Source organism: Phyllobates terribilis, unplaced genomic scaffold (genome assembly GCF_046119375.1).
Source record: "Phyllobates terribilis strain yellow unplaced genomic scaffold, ASM4611937v1 Scaffold_40__1_contigs__length_11209783, whole genome shotgun sequence".
NCBI lineage: Eukaryota > Metazoa > Chordata > Amphibia > Anura > Dendrobatidae > Phyllobates > Phyllobates terribilis.
Genome location: NW_027362800.1, coordinates 10,789,666 through 10,814,780, shown reverse-complemented (window position 1 = coordinate 10,814,780; position 25,115 = coordinate 10,789,666). Strand labels below are relative to the sequence as shown.

General features: G+C 48.0%; 8 non-coding genes and 1 pseudogene across 8 annotated transcripts; all 9 read left to right on the top strand.

Annotated features, from left to right (window-relative positions):
• The first annotated feature begins 607 nt into the window (after positions 1–607).
• LOC141190933 (U2 spliceosomal RNA) lies at positions 608–798 on the top strand. The gene has a single exon (XR_012264942.1). It is a non-coding gene; the product is annotated as a U2 spliceosomal RNA (small nuclear RNA).
• Positions 799–1,920: 1,122 nt separating this feature from the next.
• Positions 1,921–2,012, top strand: LOC141186283 (U2 spliceosomal RNA; annotated as a pseudogene).
• Positions 2,013–2,806: 794 nt separating this feature from the next.
• LOC141185963 (U2 spliceosomal RNA) lies at positions 2,807–2,989 on the top strand. Its single transcript, XR_012260539.1, has one exon. It is a non-coding gene; the product is annotated as a U2 spliceosomal RNA (small nuclear RNA).
• A 1,123-nt stretch (positions 2,990–4,112) lies between these two features.
• On the top strand, positions 4,113–4,303 carry LOC141190932 (U2 spliceosomal RNA). The gene has a single exon (XR_012264941.1). It is a non-coding gene; the product is annotated as a U2 spliceosomal RNA (small nuclear RNA).
• A 1,120-nt stretch (positions 4,304–5,423) lies between these two features.
• On the top strand, positions 5,424–5,614 carry LOC141184829 (U2 spliceosomal RNA). The gene has a single exon (XR_012259547.1). It is a non-coding gene; the product is annotated as a U2 spliceosomal RNA (small nuclear RNA).
• A 1,121-nt stretch (positions 5,615–6,735) lies between these two features.
• Positions 6,736–6,926, top strand: LOC141190931 (U2 spliceosomal RNA). The gene has a single exon (XR_012264940.1). It is a non-coding gene; the product is annotated as a U2 spliceosomal RNA (small nuclear RNA).
• A 1,119-nt stretch (positions 6,927–8,045) lies between these two features.
• LOC141190930 (U2 spliceosomal RNA) lies at positions 8,046–8,236 on the top strand. The gene has a single exon (XR_012264939.1). It is a non-coding gene; the product is annotated as a U2 spliceosomal RNA (small nuclear RNA).
• Positions 8,237–9,358: 1,122 nt separating this feature from the next.
• Positions 9,359–9,549, top strand: LOC141184961 (U2 spliceosomal RNA). Its single transcript, XR_012259667.1, has one exon. It is a non-coding gene; the product is annotated as a U2 spliceosomal RNA (small nuclear RNA).
• A 14,541-nt stretch (positions 9,550–24,090) lies between these two features.
• Positions 24,091–24,286, top strand: LOC141185787 (U2 spliceosomal RNA). Its single transcript, XR_012260403.1, has one exon. It is a non-coding gene; the product is annotated as a U2 spliceosomal RNA (small nuclear RNA).
• Positions 24,287–25,115: the final 829 nt, after the last annotated feature.

Below are 25,115 nucleotides of genomic sequence, written 5' to 3'. Positions count from 1 at the left end.
ACACTGACTTCTTTCATTTAATGCCTGCAGACTATAAAAGAGAAACCAACCCAAAAAGTTTGGTTGATTAGTCTGTGGCATTCTTTTAAACTGTTGCTTATGGCGGTCTCTGTGAGCTTCTCAGTGACATTCAGCCATCCAGGTATCCCGCCTGCAGTAGACGGAATGTGGCAATGGAACGCTGGCTGCGCGTGTCATAATAGGCTCTGAGCCTTTATATACCTGCGCACAGCAGCAGCCACCTTCAGTCTGCTGCTGGACAGCCAGCAGCAGCAGCAGCAGGAGAGGTAATTAATCAGCAACCCTCCTGCTAAGGGTAGACAGCTGCTCGTTCCACCCCCCCCCCCGCCTTAATTGGTTCTCCTCCCTTCCAACGGTGTTGAGGCGGGTGGGAACAGCCGGGGGTTGAGGGTACTGTGCTAAAAGAGGTGGAGTTATGCAGATCTAAAACGCGTGGATTGCAGCAGCAGCAAGCCGAAAAGTGCAGGCATGTGAGGGATCTAGAGGTTGACAGCATGTCTTCTTAACGGGAGTCCAGGTGGCCATCTCCACAAATGGACTTTTCAGAATCCTTGGGTGGCACCGTAGTCGGAAACCAATTCTGGTTATCGCTTCTCGGCCTTTTGGCTAAGATCAAGTGTAGTATCTGTTCTTATCAGTTTAATATCTGATACGTCCCCTATCTGGGGACCATATATTAAATGGATTTTTAGAACAGGGAGATGGAAAAAGAGCTTGCTCTGTCCACTCCACGCATTGACCTGGTATTGCAGTATCTCCAGGACCGGTGCACCCCTTCTTTAATGCAGTTTCTAAAATCAGAAAGAATTGAATTCAATGCTTTTTGTTCATTTTGCTTGTTTGTCGGATTTTGGGATGGACTCTTTGGCTTTGCTTTTCTTCTCCTCATTGGATTTTTCATGTTAAAAGTTGCAGAAGCCAGATGACAAGCTCATTTTGGTTCAACTTCAGCAACTGTGCATTGCATTGCCATGTAATGTAATGTAATGCAATGCTATCTATCTAGCTCTCCCTCTATACTTCCTTTTGGATAAACAGACATATTAGGCAAGCATTTTGGAGCTTTCACCTAAATAACTACAGGTGGTGAGATAAGCTGCACAATATAATTGACCTTTCAGTATATTGTTGCACACACACCATCTATTTAGCAAATGCCCTTGTTATCAACAGCAGCCTTTTAAACTCACCTGAGCTAACAGGTATGTGAGCTGGTTACTCTGCTGCGCTTAAAATTTCTTTTTTGGTTTGCTACAATGCCTTTTCTGAAACGTTGTCTCCCTCTGCTGGAACACTGACTTCTTTCATTTAATGCCTGCAGACTATAAAAGAGAAACCAACCCAAAAAGTTTGGTTGATTAGTCTGTGGCATTCTTTTAAACTGTTGCTTATGGCGGTCTCTGTGAGCTTCTCAGTGACATTCAGCCATCCAGGTATCCCGCCTGCAGTAGACGGAATGTGGCAATGGAACGCTGGCTGCGCGTGTCATAATAGGCTCTGAGCCTTTATATACCTGCGCACAGCAGCAGCCACCTTCAGTCTGCTGCTGGACAGCCAGCAGCAGCAGCAGCAGGAGAGGTAATTAATCAGCAACCCTCCTGCTAAGGGTAGACAGCTGCTCGTTCCACCCACCCCCCCCGCCTTAATTGGTTCTCCTCCCTTCCAACGGTGTTGAGGCGGGTGGGAACAGCCGGGGGTTGAGGGTACTGTGCTAAAAGAGGTGGAGTTATGCAGATCTAAAACGCGTGGATTGCAGCAGCAGCAAGCCGAAAAGTGCAGGCATGTGAGGGATCTAGAGGTTGACAGCATGTCTTCTTAACTGGAGTCCAGGTGGCCATCTCCACAAATGGACTTTTCAGAATTCTTGGGTGGCACCGTAGTCGGAAACCAATTCTGGTTATCGCTTCTCGGCCTTTTGGCTAAGATCAAGTGTAGTATCTTTCGAAAAGGCGGTTTTGGATGTTGGCCGCCCTAGTAGATTGATACATTATGCACACTGGGGTTTAGGCGCTTGTTAGTACGCCAGGTGGCTAATATAGTCATCTGGTGGAAAGCATGGCCCCCCAGGATCGACGCCATTGGGCCGGGGAAGATCGAAAGCCCGAAGTGTGAAGTGCCCCAGGAGTGGTGACCCTGGGGTGCCTTAACTCACTGGGATTGGGAACCCCACTTGAGTTTATGGCACATTTGCACAAGCACTTCAAATTTTCTTTCTTCGCACACACCCTTATTCCGGGCCTTCTGGCCTTAGGATGGGGAATTTTTCAATTCCCGGTCGAAGGTCCGGGCAGTATTATACTGTGAAACCTTCACTATTTATTTAATTTCTTTGTCACTGTGTGTCCACTTATTCACGTGTGTCACGTCCTACTAGGATTTTGTCGGGATGCGGTTCCCTTACGGGTTCCTCTCTTGGCAGGTCTAGGGGGGGAGTGTGTGGCCATCAGGTTCCGCTCCCCCCTGAACCCCCCTGGCTCTCCTCTTTCGGGAGGAGAGCGTTGTTGGCTCCCCTCTTCCGGGAGGGGAGCACAGTCTTTGGCTCCCAGTGCCTTGCTCGGGTGAGAACTCGGGCAGGTGCTGGGGGTAAGATTGGGTCGCCTCTGGCTTCGGCTGGAGGTGGCTTTTTGTCCCTGTTCCTCGCTGTGGCCTTTTGGCTCGGAGGGACGGGGAATGGTTTGGGGGACCCTTCTCCTTTTGGAGAGGGTTTCAAGAAGACCAGCATCCTAGTGCACTTTTTTTGTGGCACTTGTCACTTTTTTAAGCGCACTCGGGTTTTGTACACGAATTCGGGCTTTCGAAAAAAAAAAAAAAAAAATCTGTTCTTATCAGTTTAATATCTGATACGTCCCCTATCTGGGGACCATATATTAAATGGATTTTTAGAACAGGGAGATGGAAAAAGAGCTTGCTCTGTCCACTCCACGCATTGACCTGGTATTGCAGTATCTCCAGGACCGGTGCACCCCTTCTTTAATGCAGTTTCTAAAATCAGAAAGAATTGAATTCAATGCTTTTTGTTCATTTTGCTTGTTTGTCGGATTTTGGGATGGACTCTTTGGCTTTGCTTTTCTTCTCCTCATTGGATTTTTCATGTTAAAAGTTGCAGAAGCCAGATGACAAGCTCATTTTGGTTCAACTTCAGCAACTGTGCATTGCATTGCCATGTAATGTAATGTAATGCAATGCTATCTATCTAGCTCTCCCTCTATACTTCCTTTTGGATAAACAGACATATTAGGCAAGCATTTTGGAGCTTTCACCTAAATAACTACAGGTGGTGAGATAAGCTGCACAATATAATTGACCTTTCAGTATATTGTTGCACACACACCATCTATTTAGCAAATGCCCTTGTTATCAACAGCAGCCTTTTAAACTCACCTGAGCTAACAGGTATGTGAGCTGGTTACTCTGCTGCGCTTAAAATTTCTTTTTTGGTTTGCTACAATGCCTTGTCTGAAACGTTGTCTCCCTCTGCTGGAACACTGACTTCTTTCATTTAATGCCTGCAGACTATAAAAGAGAAACCAACCCAAAAAGTTTGGTTGATTAGTCTGTGGCATTCTTTTAAACTGTTGCTTATGGCGGTCTCTGTGAGCTTCTCAGTGACATTCAGCCATCCAGGTATCCCGCCTGCAGTAGACGGAATGTGGCAATGGAACGCTGGCTGCGCGTGTCATAATAGGCTCTGAGCCTTTATATACCTGCGCACAGCAGCAGCCACCTTCAGTCTGCTGCTGGACAGCCAGCAGCAGCAGCAGCAGGAGAGGTAATTAATCAGCAACCCTCCTGCTAAGGGTAGACAGCTGCTCGTTCCACCCCCCCCCCCCCGCCTTAATTGGTTCTCCTCCCTTCCAACGGTGTTGAGGCGGGTGGGAACAGCCGGGGGTTGAGGGTACTGTGCTAAAAGAGGTGGAGTTATGCAGATCTAAAACGCGTGGATTGCAGCAGCAGCAAGCCGAAAAGTGCAGGCATGTGAGGGATCTAGAGGTTGACAGCATGTCTTCTTAACGGGAGTCCAGGTGGCCATCTCCACAAATGGACTTTTCAGAATCCTTGGGTGGCACCGTAGTCGGAAACCAATTCTGGTTATCGCTTCTCGGCCTTTTGGCTAAGATCAAGTGTAGTATCTGTTCTTATCAGTTTAATATCTGATACGTCCCCTATCTGGGGACCATATATTAAATGGATTTTTAGAACAGGGAGATGGAAAAAGAGCTTGCTCTGTCCACTCCACGCATTGACCTGGTATTGCAGTATCTCCAGGACCGGTGCACCCCTTCTTTAATGCAGTTTCTAAAATCAGAAAGAATTGAATTCAATGCTTTTTGTTCATTTTGCTTGTTTGTCGGATTTTGGGATGGACTCTTTGGCTTTGCTTTTCTTCTCCTCATTGGATTTTTCATGTTAAAAGTTGCAGAAGCCAGATGACAAGCTCATTTTGGTTCAACTTCAGCAACTGTGCATTGCATTGCCATGTAATGTAATGTAATGCAATGCTATCTATCTAGCTCTCCCTCTATACTTCCTTTTGGATAAACAGACATATTAGGCAAGCATTTTGGAGCTTTCAACTAAATAACTACAGGTGGTGAGATAAGCTGCACAATATAATTGACCTTTCAGTATATTGTTGCACACACACCATCTATTTAGCAAATGCCCTTGTTATCAACAGCAGCCTTTTAAACTCACCTGAGCTAACAGGTATGTGAGCTGGTTACTCTGCTGCGCTTAAAATTTCTTTTTTGGTTTGCTACAATGCCTTTTCTGAAACGTTGTCTCCCTCTGCTGGAACACTGACTTCTTTCATTTAATGCCTGCAGACTATAAAAGAGAAACCAACCCAAAAAGTTTGGTTGATTAGTCTGTGGCATTCTTTTAAACTGTTGCTTATGGCGGTCTCTGTGAGCTTCTCAGTGACATTCAGCCATCCAGGTATCCCGCCTGCAGTAGACGGAATGTGGCAATGGAACGCTGGCTGCGCGTGTCATAATAGGCTCTGAGCCTTTATATACCTGCGCACAGCAGCAGCCACCTTCAGTCTGCTGCTGGACAGCCAGCAGCAGCAGCAGCAGGAGAGGTAATTAATCAGCAACCCTCCTGCTAAGGGTAGACAGCTGCTCGTTCCACCCCCCCCCCCGCCTAATTGGTTCTCCTCCCTTCCAACGGTGTTGAGGCGGGTGGGAACAGCCGGGGGTTGAGGGTACTGTGCTAAAAGAGGTGGAGTTATGCAGATCTAAAACGCGTGGATTGCAGCAGCAGCAAGCCGAAAAGTGCAGGCATGTGAGGGATCTAGAGGTTGACAGCATGTCTTCTTAACGGGAGTCCAGGTGGCCATCTCCACAAATGGACTTTTCAGAATCCTTGGGTGGCACCGTAGTCGGAAACCAATTCTGGTTATCGCTTCTCGGCCTTTTGGCTAAGATCAAGTGTAGTATCTGTTCTTATCAGTTTAATATCTGATACGTCCCCTATCTGGGGACCATATATTAAATGGATTTTTAGAACAGGGAGATGGAAAAAGAGCTTGCTCTGTCCACTCCACGCATTGACCTGGTATTGCAGTATCTCCAAGACCGGTGCACCCCTTCTTTAATGCAGTTTCTAAAATCAGAAAGAATTGAATTCAATGCTTTTTGTTCATTTTTCTTGTTTGTCGGATTTTGGGATGGACTCTTTGGCTTTGCTTTTCTTCTCCTCATTGGATTTTTCATGTTAAAAGTTGCAGAAGCCAGATGACAAGCTCATTTTGGTTCAACTTCAGCAACTGTGCATTGCATTGCCATGTAATGTAATGTAATGCAATGCTATCTATCTAGCTCTCCCTCTATACTTCCTTTTGGATAAACAGACATATTAGGCAAGCATTTTGGAGCTTTCACCTAAATAACTACAGGTGGTGAGATAAGCTGCACAATATAATTGACCTTTCAGTATATTGTTGCACACACACCATCTATTTAGCAAATGCCCTTGTTATCAACAGCAGCCTTTTAAACTCACCTGAGCTAACAGGTATGTGAGCTGGTTACTCTGCTGCGCTTAAAATTTCTTTTTTGGTTTGCTACAATGCCTTTTCTGAAACGTTGTCTCCCTCTGCTGGAACACTGACTTCTTTCATTTAATGCCTGCAGACTATAAAAGAGAAACCAACCCAAAAAGTTTGGTTGATTAGTCTGTGGCATTCTTTTAAACTGTTGCTTATGGCGGTCTCTGTGAGCTTCTCAGTGACATTCAGCCATCCAGGTATCCCGCCTGCAGTAGACGGAATGTGGCAATGGAACGCTGGCTGCGCGTGTCATAATAGGCTCTGAGCCTTTATATACCTGCGCACAGCAGCAGCCACCTTCAGTCTGCTGCTGGACAGCCAGCAGCAGCAGCAGCAGGAGAGGTAATTAATCAGCAACCCTCCTGCTAAGGGTAGACAGCTGCTCGTTCCACCCCCCCCCCCGCCTTAATTGGTTCTCCTCCCTTCCAACGGTGTTGAGGCGGGTGGGAACAGCCGGTGGTTGAGGGTACTGTGCTAAAAGAGGTGGAGTTATGCAGATCTAAAACGCGTGGATTGCAGCAGCAGCAAGCCGAAAAGTGCAGGCATGTGAGGGATCTAGAGGTTGACAGCATGTCTTCTTAACGGGAGTCCAGGTGGCCATCTCCACAAATGGACTTTTCAGAATCCTTGGGTGGCACCGTAGTCGGAAACCAATTCTGGTTATCGCTTCTCGGCCTTTTGGCTAAGATCAAGTGTAGTATCTGTTCTTATCAGTTTAATATCTGATACGTCCCCTATCTGGGGACCATATATTAAATGGATTTTTAGAACAGGGAGATGGAAAAAGAGCTTGCTCTGTCCACTCCACGCATTGACCTGGTATTGCAGTATCTCCAGGACCGGTGCACCCCTTCTTTAATGCAGTTTCTAAAATCAGAAAGAATTGAATTCAATGCTTTTTGTTCATTTTGCTTGTTTGTCGGATTTTGGGATGGACTCTTTGGCTTTGCTTTTCTTCTCCTCATTGGATTTTTCATGTTAAAAGTTGCAGAAGCCAGATGACAAGCTCATTTTGGTTCAACTTCAGCAACTGTGCATTGCATTGCCATGTAATGTAATGTAATGCAATGCTATCTATCTAGCTCTCCCTCTATACTTCCTTTTGGATAAACAGACATATTAGGCAAGCATTTTGGAGCTTTCACCTAAATAACTACAGGTGGTGAGATAAGCTGCACAATATAATTGACCTTTCAGTATATTGTTGCACACACACCATCTATTTAGCAAATGCCCTTGTTATCAACAGCAGCCTTTTAAACTCACCTGAGCTAACAGGTATGTGAGCTGGTTACTCTGCTGCGCTTAAAATTTCTTTTTTGGTTTGCTACAATGCCTTTTCTGAAACGTTGTCTCCCTCTGCTGGAACACTGACTTCTTTCATTTAATGCCTGCAGACTATAAAAGAGAAACCAACCCAAAAAGTTTGGTTGATTAGTCTGTGGCATTCTTTTAAACTGTTGCTTATGGCGGTCTCTGTGAGCTTCTCAGTGACATTCAGCCATCCAGGTATCCCGCCTGCAGTAGACGGAATGTGGCAATGGAACGCTGGCTGCGCGTGTCATAATAGGCTCTGAGCCTTTATATACCTGCGCACAGCAGCAGCAACCTTCAGTCTGCTGCTGGACAGCCAGCAGCAGCAGCAGCAGGAGAGGTAATTAATCAGCAACCCTCCTGCTAAGGGTAGACAGCTGCTCGTTCCACCCCCCCCCGCCTTAATTGGTTCTCCTCCCTTCCAACGGTGTTGAGGCGGGTGGGAACAGCCGGGGGTTGAGGGTACTGTGCTAAAAGAGGTGGAGTTATGCAGATCTAAAACGCGTGGATTGCAGCAGCAGCAAGCCGAAAAGTGCAGGCATGTGAGGGATCTAGAGGTTGACAGCATGTCTTCTTAACGGGAGTCCAGGTGGCCATCTCCACAAATGGACTTTTCAGAATCCTTGGGTGGCACCGTAGTCGGAAACCAATTCTGGTTATCGCTTCTCGGCCTTTTGGCTAAGATCAAGTGTAGTATCTGTTCTTATCAGTTTAATATCTGATACGTCCCCTATCTGGGGACCATATATTAAATGGATTTTTAGAACAGGGAGATGGAAAAAGAGCTTGCTCTGTCCACTCCACGCATTGACCTGGTATTGCAGTATCTCCAGGACCGGTGCACCCCTTCTTTAATGCAGTTTCTAAAATCAGAAAGAATTGAATTCACTGCTTTTTGTTCATTTTGCTTGTTTGTCGGATTTTGGGATGGACTCTTTGGCTTTGCTTTTCTTCTCCTCATTGGATTTTTCATGTTAAAAGTTGCAGAAGCCAGATGACAAGCTCATTTTGGTTCAACTTCAGCAACTGTGCATTGCATTGCCATGTAATGTAATGTAATGCAATGCTATCTATCTAGCTCTCCCTCTATACTTCCTTTTGGATAAACAGACATATTAGGCAAGCATTTTGGAGCTTTCACCTAAATAACTACAGGTGGTGAGATAAGCTGCACAATATAATTGACCTTTCAGTATATTGTTGCACACACACCATCTATTTAGCAAATGCCCTTGTTATCAACAGCAGCCTTTTAAACTCACCTGAGCTAACAGGTATGTGAGCTGGTTACTCTGCTGCGCTTAAAATTTCTTTTTTGGTTTGCTACAATGCCTTTTCTGAAACGTTGTCTCCCTCTGCTGGAACACTGACTTCTTTCATTTAATGCCTGCAGACTATAAAAGAGAAACCAACCCAAAAAGTTTGGTTGATTAGTCTGTGGCATTCTTTTAAACTGTTGCTTATGGCGGTCTCTGTGAGCTTCTCAGTGACATTCAGCCATCCAGGTATCCCGCCTGCAGTAGACGGAATGTGGCAATGGAACGCTGGCTGCGCGTGTCATAATAGGCTCTGAGCCTTTATATACCTGCGCACAGCAGCAGCCACCTTCAGTCTGCTGCTGGACAGCCAGCAGCAGCAGCAGCAGGAGAGGTAATTAATCAGCAACCCTCCTGCTAAGGGTAGACAGCTGCTCGTTCCACCCCCCCCCCCCGCCTTAATTGGTTCTCCTCCCTTCCAACGGTGTTGAGGCGGGTGGGAACAGCCGGGGGTTGAGGGTACTGTGCTAAAAGAGGTGGAGTTATGCAGATCTAAAACGCGTGGATTGCAGCAGCAGCAAGCCGAAAAGTGCAGGCATGTGAGGGATCTAGAGGTTGACAGCATGTCTTCTTAACGGGAGTCCAGGTGGCCATCTCCACAAATGGACTTTTCAGAATCCTTGGGTGGCACCGTAGTCGGAAACCAATTCTGGTTATCGCTTCTCGGCCTTTTGGCTAAGATCAAGTGTAGTATCTGTTCTTATCAGTTTAATATCTGATACGTCCCCTATCTGGGGACCATATATTAAATGGATTTTTAGAACAGGGAGATGGAAAAAGAGCTTGCTCTGTCCACTCCACGCATTGACCTGGTATTGCAGTATCTCCAGGACCGGTACACCCCTTCTTTAATGCAGTTTCTAAAATCAGAAAGAATTGAATTCAATGCTTTTTGTTCATTTTGCTTGTTTGTCGGATTTTGGGATGGACTCTTTGGCTTTGCTTTTCTTCTCCTCATTGGATTTTTCATGTTAAAAGTTGCAGAAGCCAGATGACAAGCTCATTTTGGTTCAACTTCAGCAACTGTGCATTGCATTGCCATGTAATGTAATGTAATGCAATGCTATCTATCTAGCTCTCCCTCTATACTTCCTTTTGGATAAACAGACATATTAGGCAAGCATTTTGGAGCTTTCACCTAAATAACTACAGGTGGTGAGATAAGCTGCACAATATAATTGACCTTTAAGTATATTGTTGCACACACACCATCTATTTAGCAAATGCCCTTGTTATCAACAGCAGCCTTTTAAACTCACCTGAGCTAACAGGTATGTGAGCTGGTTACTCTGCTGCGCTTAAAATTTCTTTTTTGGTTTGCTACAATGCCTTTTCTGAAACGTTGTCTCCCTCTGCTGGAACACTGACTTCTTTCATTTAATGCCTGCAGACTATAAAAGAGAAACCAACCCAAAAAGTTTGGTTGATTAGTCTGTGGCATTCTTTTAAACTGTTGCTTATGGCGGTCTCTGTGAGCTTCTCAGTGACATTCAGCCATCCAGGTATCCCGCCTGCAGTAGACGGAATGTGGCAATGGAACGCTGGCTGCGCGTGTCATAATAGGCTCTGAGCCTTTATATACCTGCGCACAGCAGCAGCCACCTTCAGTCTGCTGCTGGACAGCCAGCAGCAGCAGCAGCAGGAGAGGTAATTAATCAGCAACCCTCCTGCTAAGGGTAGACAGCTGCTCGTTCCACCCCCCCCCCCGCCTTAATTGGTTCTCCTCCCTTCCAACGGTGTTGAGGCGGGTGGGAACAGCCGGGGGTTGAGGGTACTGTGCTAAAAGAGGTGGAGTTATGCAGATCTAAAACGCGTGGATTGCAGCAGCAGCAAGCCGAAAAGTGCAGGCATGTGAGGGATCTAGAGGTTGACAGCATGTCTTCTTAACGGGAGTCCAGGTGGCCATCTCCACAAATGGACTTTTCAGAATCCTTGGGTGGCACCGTAGTCGGAAACCAATTCTGGTTATCGCTTCTCGGCCTTTTGGCTGAGACCAAGTGCTTCACAGCAGGAGGTTTCAGTTGAAGGGCACTCAGGTACCCCTCTCCTTGGCCTGGCAGGATCGTCCACTTCGGTGGGCTTCACCTGCCTGCTGCTATTAGGGAGAGGGATTAGTCCTAGGGTAACGGGCAGCGATCCCCCAGCCTTCAGGTGCTTTATCACAAAGCTCTGAAGGCGCAGATTGCAGGCGGTTGCAATTTGCATTTTGTTGCGCCATACCATGGAGGTTGACCCCAACCTCGTGCCTCTATATGCGAGGCTCAAGAACACCATAAGGGTCCGCTTTACGGCTGGTGGTTCCGATATGCGGAATCTGGGATATGTAGTCCAGGACGTGCTTGAGAAACTGCTCCACGTCAGAACCAACGAAATCCTTTCTATCCAGGATTATCCTCGACGTGGAGATTATGATGTAACCTTTACTGGCGAAGGTATTTTCAAAGATGTTTTGTCCAGAGTTAAGTCGGTAGAAAATAGCCCTGGTCTAAAAGGGATTCAGATTATCGAGCACGTCCTGGATGAGGTAAAGATGGTGGTTGTGAAAATCTTCTCACCCTTCATAACGGCACCAGAGGTTATTTCCTTTTTGTCAGTTTATTTTAAAAGTGTGAAATTGATTGGGAAAGTGTTGAATGAGTTTAACATCTGGACCTCAAAATGGAAGTTTTTAGTAAAATGTGAAAGAGACCCAAAATTCCCTGGAGGTGTGAGACTTCCTCCAGCTCGATTTAAAATAGGGCAAACTAATGGGGATTTTTTTTTCTCAGGAATGCCACTTTTCTGTAGGTATTGTGGTCTCTATGGGCACTCTAAGGATAGTTGTGGTGCCACTTGTAGAAATTGTGCCAGTACTGAACATGACACAAAGGAGTGCCCAAATGAAAAAAAATGCTCTTTTTGTCGGACACCTGGTCATTTCTATTTTTCTTGCCCTCACAGGTTCAGAGAGGATGAACAAAAACAAAAGGAGAAGTCCAAGACATCCGGGAATGGACGGGCCAATCAGACCACCCCTCAGGAGGAGGAACAGCAACCTGGAGCCTCGGGAGGTGATAAGGGCGCTTCGACTAGTAACAATCCCTCCGAGTCAATGACAGGTAACTCACAGGAGCCCAGGAGCTGGCTGAAAGACCATAAGGAGGCTAAAAGGAAGGCTGAGAAAGATCATAAAGGGGCGGTCGGTAAGGCCAAAAAAGAGCGCCAAAAGGCTGACACCGAGCCCAAAATTCCCACTGGGTCTCACGAGAGCGAGGGCGGTACGTGGCATTTGGTGAGGTCTCATAATAAGAAAAAGAATGGTTCCGTGGAGGTGGCTAATAGGGAGGAGATGGATACATCCCCTCACGGGGGTGTAGACTCTGGAATCCCGAGGTCCCGGGGCTCTGCTGCCCCAGGTGGGGCCCCGAACCTGGCTGCCTCCGGGGACTCTGAGGCTCCGCCATGTGCGCAGCCTGCCCCTGTGTTACGACCCTCTGCGGGTCAGCAGGGGAGTGCGGAGCCTCTCGGAGACCCACCTGACGAGGACCTAAATGGTCAGCCTATGGAGACCCAGTGTAACCTTTCTCTCAATATCCTTCCGAGCTACACCCCAGTAGCGTCGGGTCTTAATTTAAGTGAATGTTCCTTCTCCGATGATGAAGACTCTTTGATAACGGTGGATTCAGAAGAGGGCGTTGGTGAAAGTCCAAGTGGTCTGATCCGTCCATCGGATAGGTAAAGTCCAGTTTTTGTTTCTTCCTAACCATTTGTTATGATGGCTGACATTAGTGGTGTTTCCCTCAATGTGAGAGGCATAGGATCCAAGACCAGAAGAGCTACTGTTTTACATTTTTTAACCTGTTTTACAGCTTCTGTTTTCTTTTTACAAGAATGTCATATCCCTCATAAGATTTCTTACAAAAAATATAAGGAAGAGTGGAGACATGGTCCATCGGTCTGGTCTGGATCAAATGCAACTGGATCAGCCGGGGTAGCTATACTTTTTAAGGGAAATGTGTCTATTGATTTTATCCAAGATATTTTACCGGGTCGTATTTGTGATGAACCTGTAGCCGCCATCTTGGTAATGATAAATCATATCCAGGGATGGCCACACTTCAGCAGCCCCCACCCTTGGGACCTTCTGTTAAAACGTCAACTAGATAGTTTCCCCCCATCCAGGCTCCTGTAAGATAAGAAGCCTACTTAACACTTGAATGCTAGGAGCTTCAAAGACTTCGAGAGGAAACACAGCCAGCAGGGGGGGGTGCTTCGTCTATCTGTACCTGACCATTTGTCCCATAGGACTAGTTTCTTTGTCTGTCACAAGCATGGAGGCATAAGATATAGAAACATGAAAAGTACACGCATGTTGCATGGGATGGGCCAATAAAAAAATATCACGGCGTCCCGGAGCCATTGCGCACACAAGCCTCCGCGGTAGACGTTTGTACGTGCTCTGGAAGCCAAGATATAGCGCGGAGCCATTCCTGAGGACCGTATGGTATCATAATTGATATCAAAAGGTCGGTTACGGCGGCCCGAATCCATGGGAACCCCTGGGGGTATCATGAGACCATCCCAGAAGAAGTTATTGGGTTCCATAGAATTGGGCTTCTGATCGAAGTTAGACCTGAGGGTGGAGACTGAGCCAGCTGACCTCACCAGCAGTGGGCGGGACGGGGCAGGTAAGATAGCAGGACAGACAAGAGACAAGCCAGTCTTGACCCAAGAGTGGTGTGCTGAACATCTGAGCACCAGCTGAGGCCACCAAGGGGAGGAGCAGTTTGACCATGCGGTGGTAGGCCTCAGCCTGTAACAAAGAACCGTGCCTGCGATCGCAGAATCCTCTCCCTGCGTCACAAGAAAATCAAGAAACCGGTAACTGATATGCTGTGGTGATTCTGTGTGTTGTATTCCATTGTTGTATAGTTTAGCCTGACCTTATACCTGTGTATATTTAGTTGTATATCGTGTATCTAGTGTATTATTATAATCAATTACCTCAAGTAATTGTGGGCCTGCCTTTTATTCTGCATAACGAACGCACGTCCGTGTGAGCTCGGCTCAAGCCAAAAACGCTACCCAGGGTTGGTTCCTGACCCGATATAGGCCCATTCACGGACTGGGCGTATATCTAAAATAGGGACTGGTGGCAGCATACCAACTGGGGATTGGGGAAGGCTGGTAGTGACGGTCGGAGGTTCAGATATATATATTCCTGGCGCGGCCAAGGAAGATATATATACCGCCCTCACTACAGAGGGCCCCGATACCCAGTAGGTTACAGGACAGTCTCTCTGGCGACCGCTTATCCTAGGTGCAGTTCCTTGACTGACCTGAGGCTAAGAGGGCGCTAGCGAGTTGTGCTGTGTAGTGACGTTACGGTTTAGTGACGTTGAAGGGATAACACACTACCGTGTTCCCTGCGCTGGTTGCAGCTACCTGGCACTACTTTCTCTAGGTGCAGTACCTTGACTGACCTGAGAGGTAAGGGGGCGCCAGAGAGCTGCACCCACCGGCCGGCTTTCATCACATTGGTGGCAGAGCGGTGGGATTGCAGAATAATAGTGTTGTGGGACCCCTACTCCCAGGCACTAAAGACTGCCAGTGGTAACTTCCACTGCTGGAGTCTTAAGGTCAGCCCAACGTTAGACGGTCAGGCTAAAAGTATAACAAGGTGTGTGCAAACTCAGGGTTGCAGCGGTGTCGGTTACCAAGATGGCAGACGGCACCAGGAGCAAGACCCTGCAGGAGGCTAATGCTACGGTCCGTGTGGCAGGAGGGGAGGACATTGTTACTCATGGCGAGGAGGAGTCCAGCCCGGGCACCTCAGGGAGCCAGTCCCCAGTATACGGTCCCGCAGTGGGCTGCCCACCACCTACCCAGCCCAGCCTGTCCAGATCACAAGCCCTTTTACAAGCGGCTATGGCAAGTCTCCAGTCTCATGGCGATGCCGTCTACAAAACCCTCCTGGCAGCATCAGAGAAGGCAGCGGAGGAGGAGCGCGAAGCTGCAGAGCGCCGGGAGGCTGCGGAGCGTGAAGCTGCAGAGCGCCGGGAGGCTGCGGAGCGTGCAGAGCGAGCTGCGGAGCGCCAGCACCAACTGGACCTGGCCCAGCGGGGGCTTCCGCTAGAGCAACCAACCCATCAGGAGACCAAGTCGTCCAAAGTCCGAGCTGAGGACTTCCCTCTACTGGAGAAGGATGGGGACCTGGACTCCTTTCTGGTGGCATTTGAACGGACCTGTCTTCAGCACCATCTGGCCCGGGATCAGTGGGCCAGATACCTGACCCCCCGTTTGAGGGGTAAGTCCCTGGATGCCTTGGGGGACTTACCTGCCGGGGAGGTACAGAACTACGACTGCATCAAGCGGGCCCTGATCCGGCAGTACAACCTCACTCCCGAGTCGTACCGCCAGAAGTTCCGGAGCCTGCTGCGTGGCCCCAAGGACACCTGGACCGATCATATGCGGGCGCTGTTGAGAGCCGCAGAGCACTGGACCTCGGGTCTAGCGCTTACTACCCGCCAGGAGGTCCAGGAACTGTTCGTCACGGAGCAGTTCTTGTGGAACTGCCCAGAGAACCTCCGACAGTTCCTCCGTGACCGAAAACCAACAGGGGCTTCTGCTACAGCCGCCCTGGCAGACGAGTATGCCAATAACAGGGCGCCTGAGCTGAAGAAGTCTGCCAGCAGCACCTGGAGAGGGGGTAAGCCCAGTCATGCCCCTGTTTCCCCGGCCCCTAGAACACAAGGGGTGTATCCCCCTGTTGCCCTCTCCAGGCAAGGACCAGACGTAAGACGTTGTCATCTATGCAACAAACCAGGACACTTTAGGGCTGAGTGTCCCCAGCGCCAAAAGACCCCATCCCAGTCCCAGAGAGCGCCCAATGTTTTGTGTGTGGGAGGGGGTGGTGGTAGGTCCCTGGACAACATCCAACCCGTCACCATAGGCCGTTCTGCGGTCATGGGACTGCGGGACACGGGCGCTGAACGAACACTGGTACGGCCTGAGGTGGTGTCCCCCCAGGACTTGGTACCAGGAAAGACTCTTTCCGTCTCCGGGGTTGGAGGCGTGGAGCCGGCACTTCCCGTTGCCATGGTGTATTTGGACTGGGGTGCCGGAAGGGGGATGCGGGAGGTGGGAGTAACGCCAAATATTCCCGCAAATGTTTTATTAGGGACCGACTTGGGGCGTCTAGTATCGCAGTATGTACCCTCTGAACCCCCAAGTTCGGCCCCCCAAGAGTGTATTGATTTGTCTGCTGCTAATGCCAACCATGTTGTATGTAGTGTGCGTCCTGCTGAGGAGGAGGGAGTGAAACCTGAGGGTAACACCTGCACAGACACAACACAAACAGGGTTAGTGAAAGCAGGTGGGGAGTGTGGGGATGCCCGCAGAGGTGCTCAGCCGGCGTGCCGTGACCTCTTGTCCTCCGGTGAGGGAGGGGGCGGGCAGGATTCTGTAGAGGGAAGCTCAGGGATGGAGAGGGGGGCAGCTACCGGCAGTGTAGGGCTCCCAGGGGTATCCAGGCTGCTGAGTATAGGCCCACTGCAGGGGGAGGAACAGGCCATGGGAGGTGGGGGTGTCCCAAGAGAGGAGCCGCCAGGTAAGACCCCAGGGCAGGAGTTCCCCACATCCGAGATGTCCAAAGGCCTAGGAAGCCTGCCTGATCGGGCGGCTTGGTCAGAAACAGAGGGGAAGCAGGCACTACCCACGGTCACAGCGGTCATAGCCGCTGTCACCAGGAGTGGGAGCGCCGGAGCCCAAGGAGCCTTGCAGAGGTCCGACGGCTTCCCCACTTCTGACCAAGTGTCTGCCGGGTCAGACAGCGGCCAGGTGACATGCCCGGAGGGGCTGACAGAGGATGTGGCAGTTTCGTCGATTCTGGCCACATCAAGTCAGGAATTTCAGGCTGCGTTGGAAGCAGACGACAGCCTGAAAGCTCTCAAGGAACAGGCGGCACAGCCTCCCATGGAGTCAGACTGCGAGCGGGTGGTCTGGGACCAGGGACGGCTGTACCGGGTAACGGTCCAGCAGGGTTCACCGGAGGCGTGGCCCAGGGACCGACAGTTAGTGGTACCCTATCCGTTCAGGGCGGAATTGTTGCGGATCGCACACGAGATTCCGATGGCCGGACACCTAGGGATCGCTAAAACCAAGGCCAGGATAGCTCAGCATTTCTACTGGCCTGGGATGGGAGCCGCGGTGGGTGCCTACTGCCGTTCGTGTGACACCTGTCAGAGGGTGGGGAAGGCGGGGCCGCGCCCCAAAGCCCCACTGGTAACTCTGCCAATCATCGAAGAGCCTTTCTCGAGGGTCGCTGTGGATCTTATTGGACCTCTGTCCACTCCCAGCCACTCCGGGAAATGCTTCATACTCACGGTAGTGGACTATGCCACCCGGTACCCGGAAGCGGTAGCTTTGTCGTCCATTCGGGCCGACAAGGTGGCTACCGCCTTACTGGAGATCTTCTCCAGAGTGGGTTTCCCCCAAGAAATGCTCACCGACCGAGGGACCCAGTTCATGTCGCGGCTGATGGAGTCCCTCTGTAAGCAAATGCAGGTGCAACATCTGGTGGCCAGCCCGTATCACCCACAGACTAATGGCCTGTGTGAGCGGTTCAATGGCACCTTAAAGCAGATGCTTAAGATGTTGGTCGACTCCCACGGGAGAGACTGGGAGCGTTACCTCCCACACCTCCTATTTGCTTACCGGGAGGTTCCGCAGGCCTCAACGGGGTTCTCCCCCTTTGAGCTCCTGTACGGGCGACGGGTACGGGGCCCCCTGGCTCTGGTGAAGGAAGCATGGGAAGGGGATTTGGCCACCCCCGAGGTGTCGGTCATCGAGTATGTCGTGCGCCACCGGGACAGGATGATGGCCTTGGCAAAGCTGGTGCAGGACAATATGGCCCAGGCCCAGGCCGACCAGAAGCGGTGGTACGACCAGAATGCTTGTGAGAGGACCTACCAGGTGGGTCAAAAGGTGTGGGTACTGGTCCCCGTACCACAGAACAAGCTTCAGGCAGCCTGGGAAGGTCCCTACTTCGTGCACCAGAAACTCAATGCCGTCACCTATCTGGTCACCCTGGATCACGCCCGTGGAAGGAGGAAGGCCTTCCACGTGAACATGATGAAGGCTCATCATGAGCGGGAAGCGACTGCCCACCCAGTGTGCAACCTTCCCGAGGAAGGAGAGGTAGAAACCCTCCTGGATCTGCTCACCCAAGCCAAGGCGGGTGGGTCCATCGAGGATGTGGGGGTTGGCCACCAGCTCACGGAGGACCAACGGTCCCAGCTGGGGACCACCCTGCACCCCTTCCGGGGGCTGTTCAGCAGCCTGCCCGGAAGGACTGAGATGGCTGTCCACGACGTGGACACTGGCGATCACCCGCCGATCCGGCGTTCAGCATATCGGGTCTCTTTCGAGGTGCAGGGAAACATGCGCCAAGAGATAGACGAGATGCTGAAGCTGGGGGTGATCCAGGCATCCAGCAGCGCGTGGGCCTCGCCTGTAGTCCTCGTACCAAAGAAGGACCGAACTACACGGTTCTGCGTGGACTACCGGGGGCTCAACGCTGTAACGGCCACCGATGCGTTCCCCATACCACGCATCGATGACCTGCTCGATCGGATGGCCGGGGCTAAGTACCTGACCATCATGGATCTGAGCCGGGGGTACTGGCAGATTCCTCTGACCCCCGCGGCAAGGGAACGCTCTGCCTTTATCACCCCTTTTGGACTGTACGAGTCCACAGTGATGCCATTCGGCATGAAGAATGCCCCTGCCACTTTTCAGCGGATGGTCAATACGCTGCTTGAGGGACTTGAAGGGTACGCGGCTGCGTACTTGGACGATATTGCAGTCTTCAGTCCCACTTGGGAGGATCACCTAGAGCACCTGCGGCAGGTGCTCGGTCGGATCCACCGGGCAGGCTTGACCATCAAGCCGGAAAAGTGCCAGCTGGGCATGAGTGAGGTCCTCTACCTGGGTCACCGGGTAGGCGGGGGGGTTCTGAAGCCAGAACCGGGGAAAGTGGATGCCATCGCATCCTGGCCCACTCCTAGGACCAAAAAGCAGGTGATGTCCTTCTTGGGGACCGCCGGGTACTATAGGAGGTTCGTCCCACACTATAGCACCCTGGCCAAGCCCCTGACGGACCTCACCAAGAAGAAGCTGCCCGTCGCAGTCGACTGGACAGTCGCCTGCGAGACAGCTTTCGGGGCACTCAAGGCCGCCCTAAGTAGCTCCCCTGTACTGCAAGCTGCCGACTTCGACCGGCCGTTTGTGGTACAGACCGACGCCAGTGACTTTGGCCTCGGTGCTGTGCTAAGTCAGGTCAACACGACAGGCCAGGAACATCCTGTCTTGTACCTGAGCAGGAAGCTACTGCCCCGGGAGGTGGCTTACTCCACGGTGGAAAAAGAATGCCTGGCAATTGTATGGGCCCTGCAGCGTCTGCAGCCCTACTTGTACGGGAGCCATTTCACCGTGGAGACGGACCACAACCCCCTCAGCTGGTTACACACGGTCTCTGGGTCGAATGGCAGGTTGCTACGCTGGAGCCTCGCTCTCCAGCAGTACCACTTCTCCATTCGCCACAGAAGAGGCCGTGACCACGGTAACGCTGACGGGTTATCCCGGCAAGGGGAGGGTGCAGAAGGACGCACGGGGGAACACAGGAATGTGCTACCCCCTCGCGCCCTCGTATAGGGGGAGGTGTGATGAACCTGTAGCCGCCATCTTGGTAATGATAAATCATATCCAGGGATGGCCACACTTCAGCAGCCCCCACCCTTGGGACCTTCTGTTAAAACGTCAACTAGATAGTTTCCCCCCATCCAGGCTCCTGTAAGATAAGAAGCCTACTTAACACTTGAATGCTAGGAGCTTCAAAGACTTCGAGAGGAAACACAGCCAGCAGGGGGGGGTGCTTCGTCTATCTGTACCTGACCATTTGTCCCATAGGACTAGTTTCTTTGTCTGTCACAAGCATGGAGGCATAAGATATAGAAACATGAAAAGTACACGCATGTTGCATGGGATGGGCCAATAAAAAAATATCACGGCGTCCCGGAGCCATTGCGCACACAAGCCTCCGCGGTAGACGTTTGTACGTGCTCTGGAAGCCAAGATATAGCGCGGAGCCATTCCTGAGGACCGTATGGTATCATAATTGATATCAAAAGGTCGGTTACGGCGGCCCGAATCCATGGGAACCCCTGGGGGTATCATGAGACCATCCCAGAAGAAGTTATTGGGTTCCATAGAATTGGGCTTCTGATCGAAGTTAGACCTGAGGGTGGAGACTGAGCCAGCTGACCTCACCAGCAGTGGGCGGGACGGGGCAGGTAAGATAGCAGGACAGACAAGAGACAAGCCAGTCTTGACCCAAGAGTGGTGTGCTGAACATCTGAGCACCAGCTGAGGCCACCAAGGGGAGGAGCAGTTTGACCATGCGGTGGTAGGCCTCAGCCTGTAACAAAGAACCGTGCCTGCGATCGCAGAATCCTCTCCCTGCGTCACAAGAAAATCAAGAAACCGGTAACTGATATGCTGTGGTGATTCTGTGTGTTGTATTCCATTGTTGTATAGTTTAGCCTGACCTTATACCTGTGTATATTTAGTTGTATATCGTGTATCTAGTGTATTATTATAATCAATTACCTCAAGTAATTGTGGGCCTGCCTTTTATTCTGCATAACGAACGCACGTCCGTGTGAGCTCGGCTCAAGCCAAAAACGCTACCCAGGGTTGGTTCCTGACCCGATATAGGCCCATTCACGGACTGGGCGTATATCTAAAATAGGGACTGGTGGCAGCATACCAACTGGGGATTGGGGAAGGCTGGTAGTGACGGTCGGAGGTTCAGATATATATATTCCTGGCGCGGCCAAGGAAGATATATATACCGCCCTCACTACAGAGGGCCCCGATACCCAGTAGGTTACAGGACAGTCTCTCTGGCGACCGCTTATCCTAGGTGCAGTTCCTTGACTGACCTGAGGCTAAGAGGGCGCTAGCGAGTTGTGCTGTGTAGTGACGTTACGGTTTAGTGACGTTGAAGGGATAACACACTACCGTGTTCCCTGCGCTGGTTGCAGCTACCTGGCACTACTTTCTCTAGGTGCAGTACCTTGACTGACCTGAGAGGTAAGGGGGCGCCAGAGAGCTGCACCCACCGGCCGGCTTTCATCACAGTATTCTTTTAGTTAAGGCTTTTATTGATGGGACAAGATGGCAGTTTTTAAATTTTTATGGGTCACCTGATAAAAATGAAAGGGCTGATATGCTGGAAATTTTACCTTTATTTATTAACATTTCTGAACCTTTTATCCTGGCAGGTGATTTTAATTGTATTTTAAAAGGCGAAAGCCGACGCTCCGGTTCCGTGAGTAGAAATTATGACAAAACGTCTGGAATGTTAAGCAATATTATAAATGATTGTAAATTAACTGATGTGTATAAAGAATGTAACAAGGATAGCCCTATAGACGCTGGTTTCACCTGGAGCAATTCTACATGTAGCTCCAGGATAGATTTTGTTTTAGGTTCAGAAAAAATACTGCCAGTGAAATGTGAAGTTTTAACTAATATTCTCTCAGATCACAAGGTTTTATCTTTTAGAGTGAGGATTAATGGAAAGAAGAAATGTGGTAAGAAATCTTGGAAATTGAATGTGTCCCTTTTAAAAGATCCACAAATTTTATCGGATTTTATTGAGTTTTATGTAAAGTGTAGAAAAAGGAAAAACCCCAATATTTCTTTTAGCTCCTGGTGGGATAGAATGAAAATAAGCATTAAAGATTTCTTTATTAAGAAAAGCATACAAAAAGCTAAAGAAAAGTTTGAGATCTATAATTTTCTTAATATCAGGTTACAGACATTGTACAAATTCAAAGACAATGGTCTGGATGTAGGTAATGATATATTGAGTCTTAAAGGAGAAATTTCAAAGTGGTTGGAACAAAAAGGAAAAGAACTGATTTTTCGTTCAAAGGTAAAACACGTAGAAGAGGATGAGACTTGTTCCAGGTATTTTTTTAAGAAAAACAAACAGACAAAAACAATAATTGATAACATAGATGGAGATAATAATATCAACGTTATATTGGATAAGGTAAATGTCTATTTTAATGATCTTTTTAATGTAAAAACTGTAGACCATGATTTAATACACACTTTCCTGGGGGAGATCAAGTCCACCCTAGATGCTGATGCCCAAAGTTTTTTATCCCAACCTCTAGTTGAGGAAGAGATTTTAGAAACCATGAAGAGTTTTAAAAATGGTAAAGTGCCGGGCCCTGATGGTATCCCCATAGAGTTTTATATAAGTTTTTATGATATTTTAAAAGATGATTTGTTTAATTTGTTTTCCGAAGTTTTTAATAATAAGGTTTTACTCAACTCATGGAAGAAAGGTGAGGTATCACTACTATACAAAAAAGGTGACAAAACGGATCTTAAAAACTGGAGGCCGATAACTCTTTTAAATAGTGATTACAAAATTATGGCTAAGATCTGTGCAAATCGGTTGAAAAAGGTGATACATAAAATAATTCATGCAAATCAGGTATGCGGGGTACCTGGGCGTAGTATCTGGGACAATTTAAACCTGGTGAAAGATTGTATTGAAGATGTAAAAACCAGAAAGACAAAGATGTCAATCCTAGCGGTGGATTTTGAGAAAGCTTTTGACCGCGTGTCTCATTTTTATCTTTTTAAAGTTTTAGAAAAAATGGGCATTCCGGGTGGGTTTTTATTGTCTCTTAAAGCTTTTTATAATGATTGTACGAGTAAGATTTTAGTTAATGGTTTTAAAACAAAAGAGGTAGTTTTAAAATCAGGGGTGAAGCAGGGTTGCCCTTTGTCCCCCCTGCTTTTTATATGTGCTATAGAACCCCTTTTATGTACAATACGCCAGGATAAGCAAATATGTGGAGTACCCTTACCCGGAGGGAACGGTCTACAAGTTAAAGTTGTAAGCTATATGGATGATGTAGCCGTGTTTGGATGTGATGTACCTTCAATACAAAAAACGATAAGCCAAATTCAGTCTTTTTGTACAGTTTCCGGTTTTAAAATTAATCTTACTAAATGTAATATTTTAAATGTCGGGGGAATGAGTTTACATGATGTACCAATTGCAGTTACAGATTCCATTACTATTTTAGGTGTTTCTTTTAATGAATCTAATAATGGTTTTAATAGCTGGGATGCGGCAGCACAGAAAATTAATCAGAAAATCTGCATGTGGAATATGAGAAAGCTGTCAATGGAAGGTAAAGTTCTGATTGTAAAAATGGTGATATTACCTATCCTGTTATATCTTAGTTTGGTGTTCCCCCCTCCTACAAATTTGTTGAAACGAATTACAAAAGTATGTTTTACCTTTTTTTGGGGCTCAAAAATGGAGAAACTCAAAAGAGAAATTGTGACAAAGCCAAAGGTTAAAGGTGGGAAAGATTTCCCTGTTTTAGATAAGTTTCTTTTAATACATTTTTTCTGTTTCTGTTTTAAAACCCTTTTTAAAGATAATTACCTTTCCTATTTTATGCGTTTTAACACTGGTTTTCTCATGAGAAGGTTTGGTTGGTTTGAAACGGTTTTATCCTTTCCTTATGCTTTTAACCTACCTGCACATTATGAGATTTTAAAGAAAATTATTCTTGATTTTAATTTGAATAAGAAACAGACAGGGGATCTATGTAACAGCAAGACACTACTCAAACAAATTAGTACTGATGTGACGTTGTGTGATATTGAACGTTATGATGATGACAAAACTGTACACATATGGAAAATGATTAACGCCCCTTATCTTTTTAATGTACAGAAAGACATGTCTTGGAGCTGCGCACACAACTGTCTTCCTTGCCGGGCATTCCAGTACAGAAGAGGTTTTGTGAGGTCTGCCATCTGCCCAAGAGAAGGTTGTCAAGAAGAAGAGACAGTGAAGCATCTTTTATGGACTTGTGCTTTTGCTAAAGAGTTCTGGAGAAGACTAATCCCCCTGCTGGAGAAAATGGTGGACCTCAAGGACTTTAATTTTGCATCAGTGTTATATGGTCTTCTGGAAGGCCCAACAATGGACCAAAAAATAATGGCGTGGAAGATAGTGAATTGTGCCAAGATAGCGCTCTGGAATGCTAGAAATATTGCTGTTTTTAAACATGAAATGTTACCAGTAGATGATGTTTTAGCCTTTTGTAAAAGTGAAATGTACATATACTATTTATTGGACAGGAAAAAGAATGTAACGTTGGCAGGCAAATGGCTTTTTAACGTATGGAATATTTGAAGTCTTGTAAAATTTGCTGTGATGGAATTTTTATTTTTCTTTGAAGTCCCGAAAGTGTAATGTGGATGTAATGGTTTTATTTCTGTAATTTGTTAAATTTTAAATAAACGGTTTTTATCCCCATGTGGGGGATAGCCAAATTAAAAAAAATCTGTTCTTATCAGTTTAATATCTGATACGTCCCCTATCTGGGGACCATATATTAAATGGATTTTTAGAACAGGGAGATGGAAAAAGAGCTTGCTCTGTCCACTCCACGCATTGACCTGGTATTGCAGTATCTCCAGGACCGGTGCACCCCTTCTTTAATGCAGTTTCTAAAATCAGAAAGAATTGAATTCAATGCTTTTTGTTCATTTTGCTTGTTTGTCGGATTTTGGGATGGACTCTTTGGCTTTGCTTTTCTTCTCCTCATTGGATTTTTCATGTTAAAAGTTGCAGAAGCCAGATGACAAGCTCATTTTGGTTCAACTTCAGCAACTGTGCATTGCATTGCCATGTAATGTAATGTAATGCAATGCTATCTATCTAGCTCTCCCTCTATACTTCCTTTTGGATAAACAGACATATTAGGCAAGCATTTTGGAGCTTTCACCTAAATAACTACAGGTGGTGAGATAAGCTGCACAATATAATTGACCTTTCAGTATATTGTTGCACACACACCATCTATTTAGCAAATGCCCTTGTTATCAACAGCAGCCTTTTAAACTCACCTGAGCTAACAGGTATGTGAGCTGGTTACTCTGCTGCGCTTAAAATTTCTTTTTTGGTTTGCTACAATGCCTTTTCTGAAACGTTGTCTCCCTCTGCTGGAACACTGACTTCTTTCATTTAATGCCTGCAGACTATAAAAGAGAAACCAACCCAAAAAGTTTGGTTGATTAGTCTGTGGCATTCTTTTAAACTGTTGCTTATGGCGGTCTCTGTGAGCTTCTCAGTGACATTCAGCCATCCAGGTATCCCGCCTGCAGTAGACGGAATGTGGCAATGGAACGCTGGCTGCACGTGTCATAATAGGCTCTGAGCCTTTATATACCTGCGCACAGCAGCAGCCACCTTCAGTCTGCTGCTGGACAGCCAGCAGCAGCAGCAGCAGGAGAGGTAATTAATCAGCAACCCTCCTGCTAAG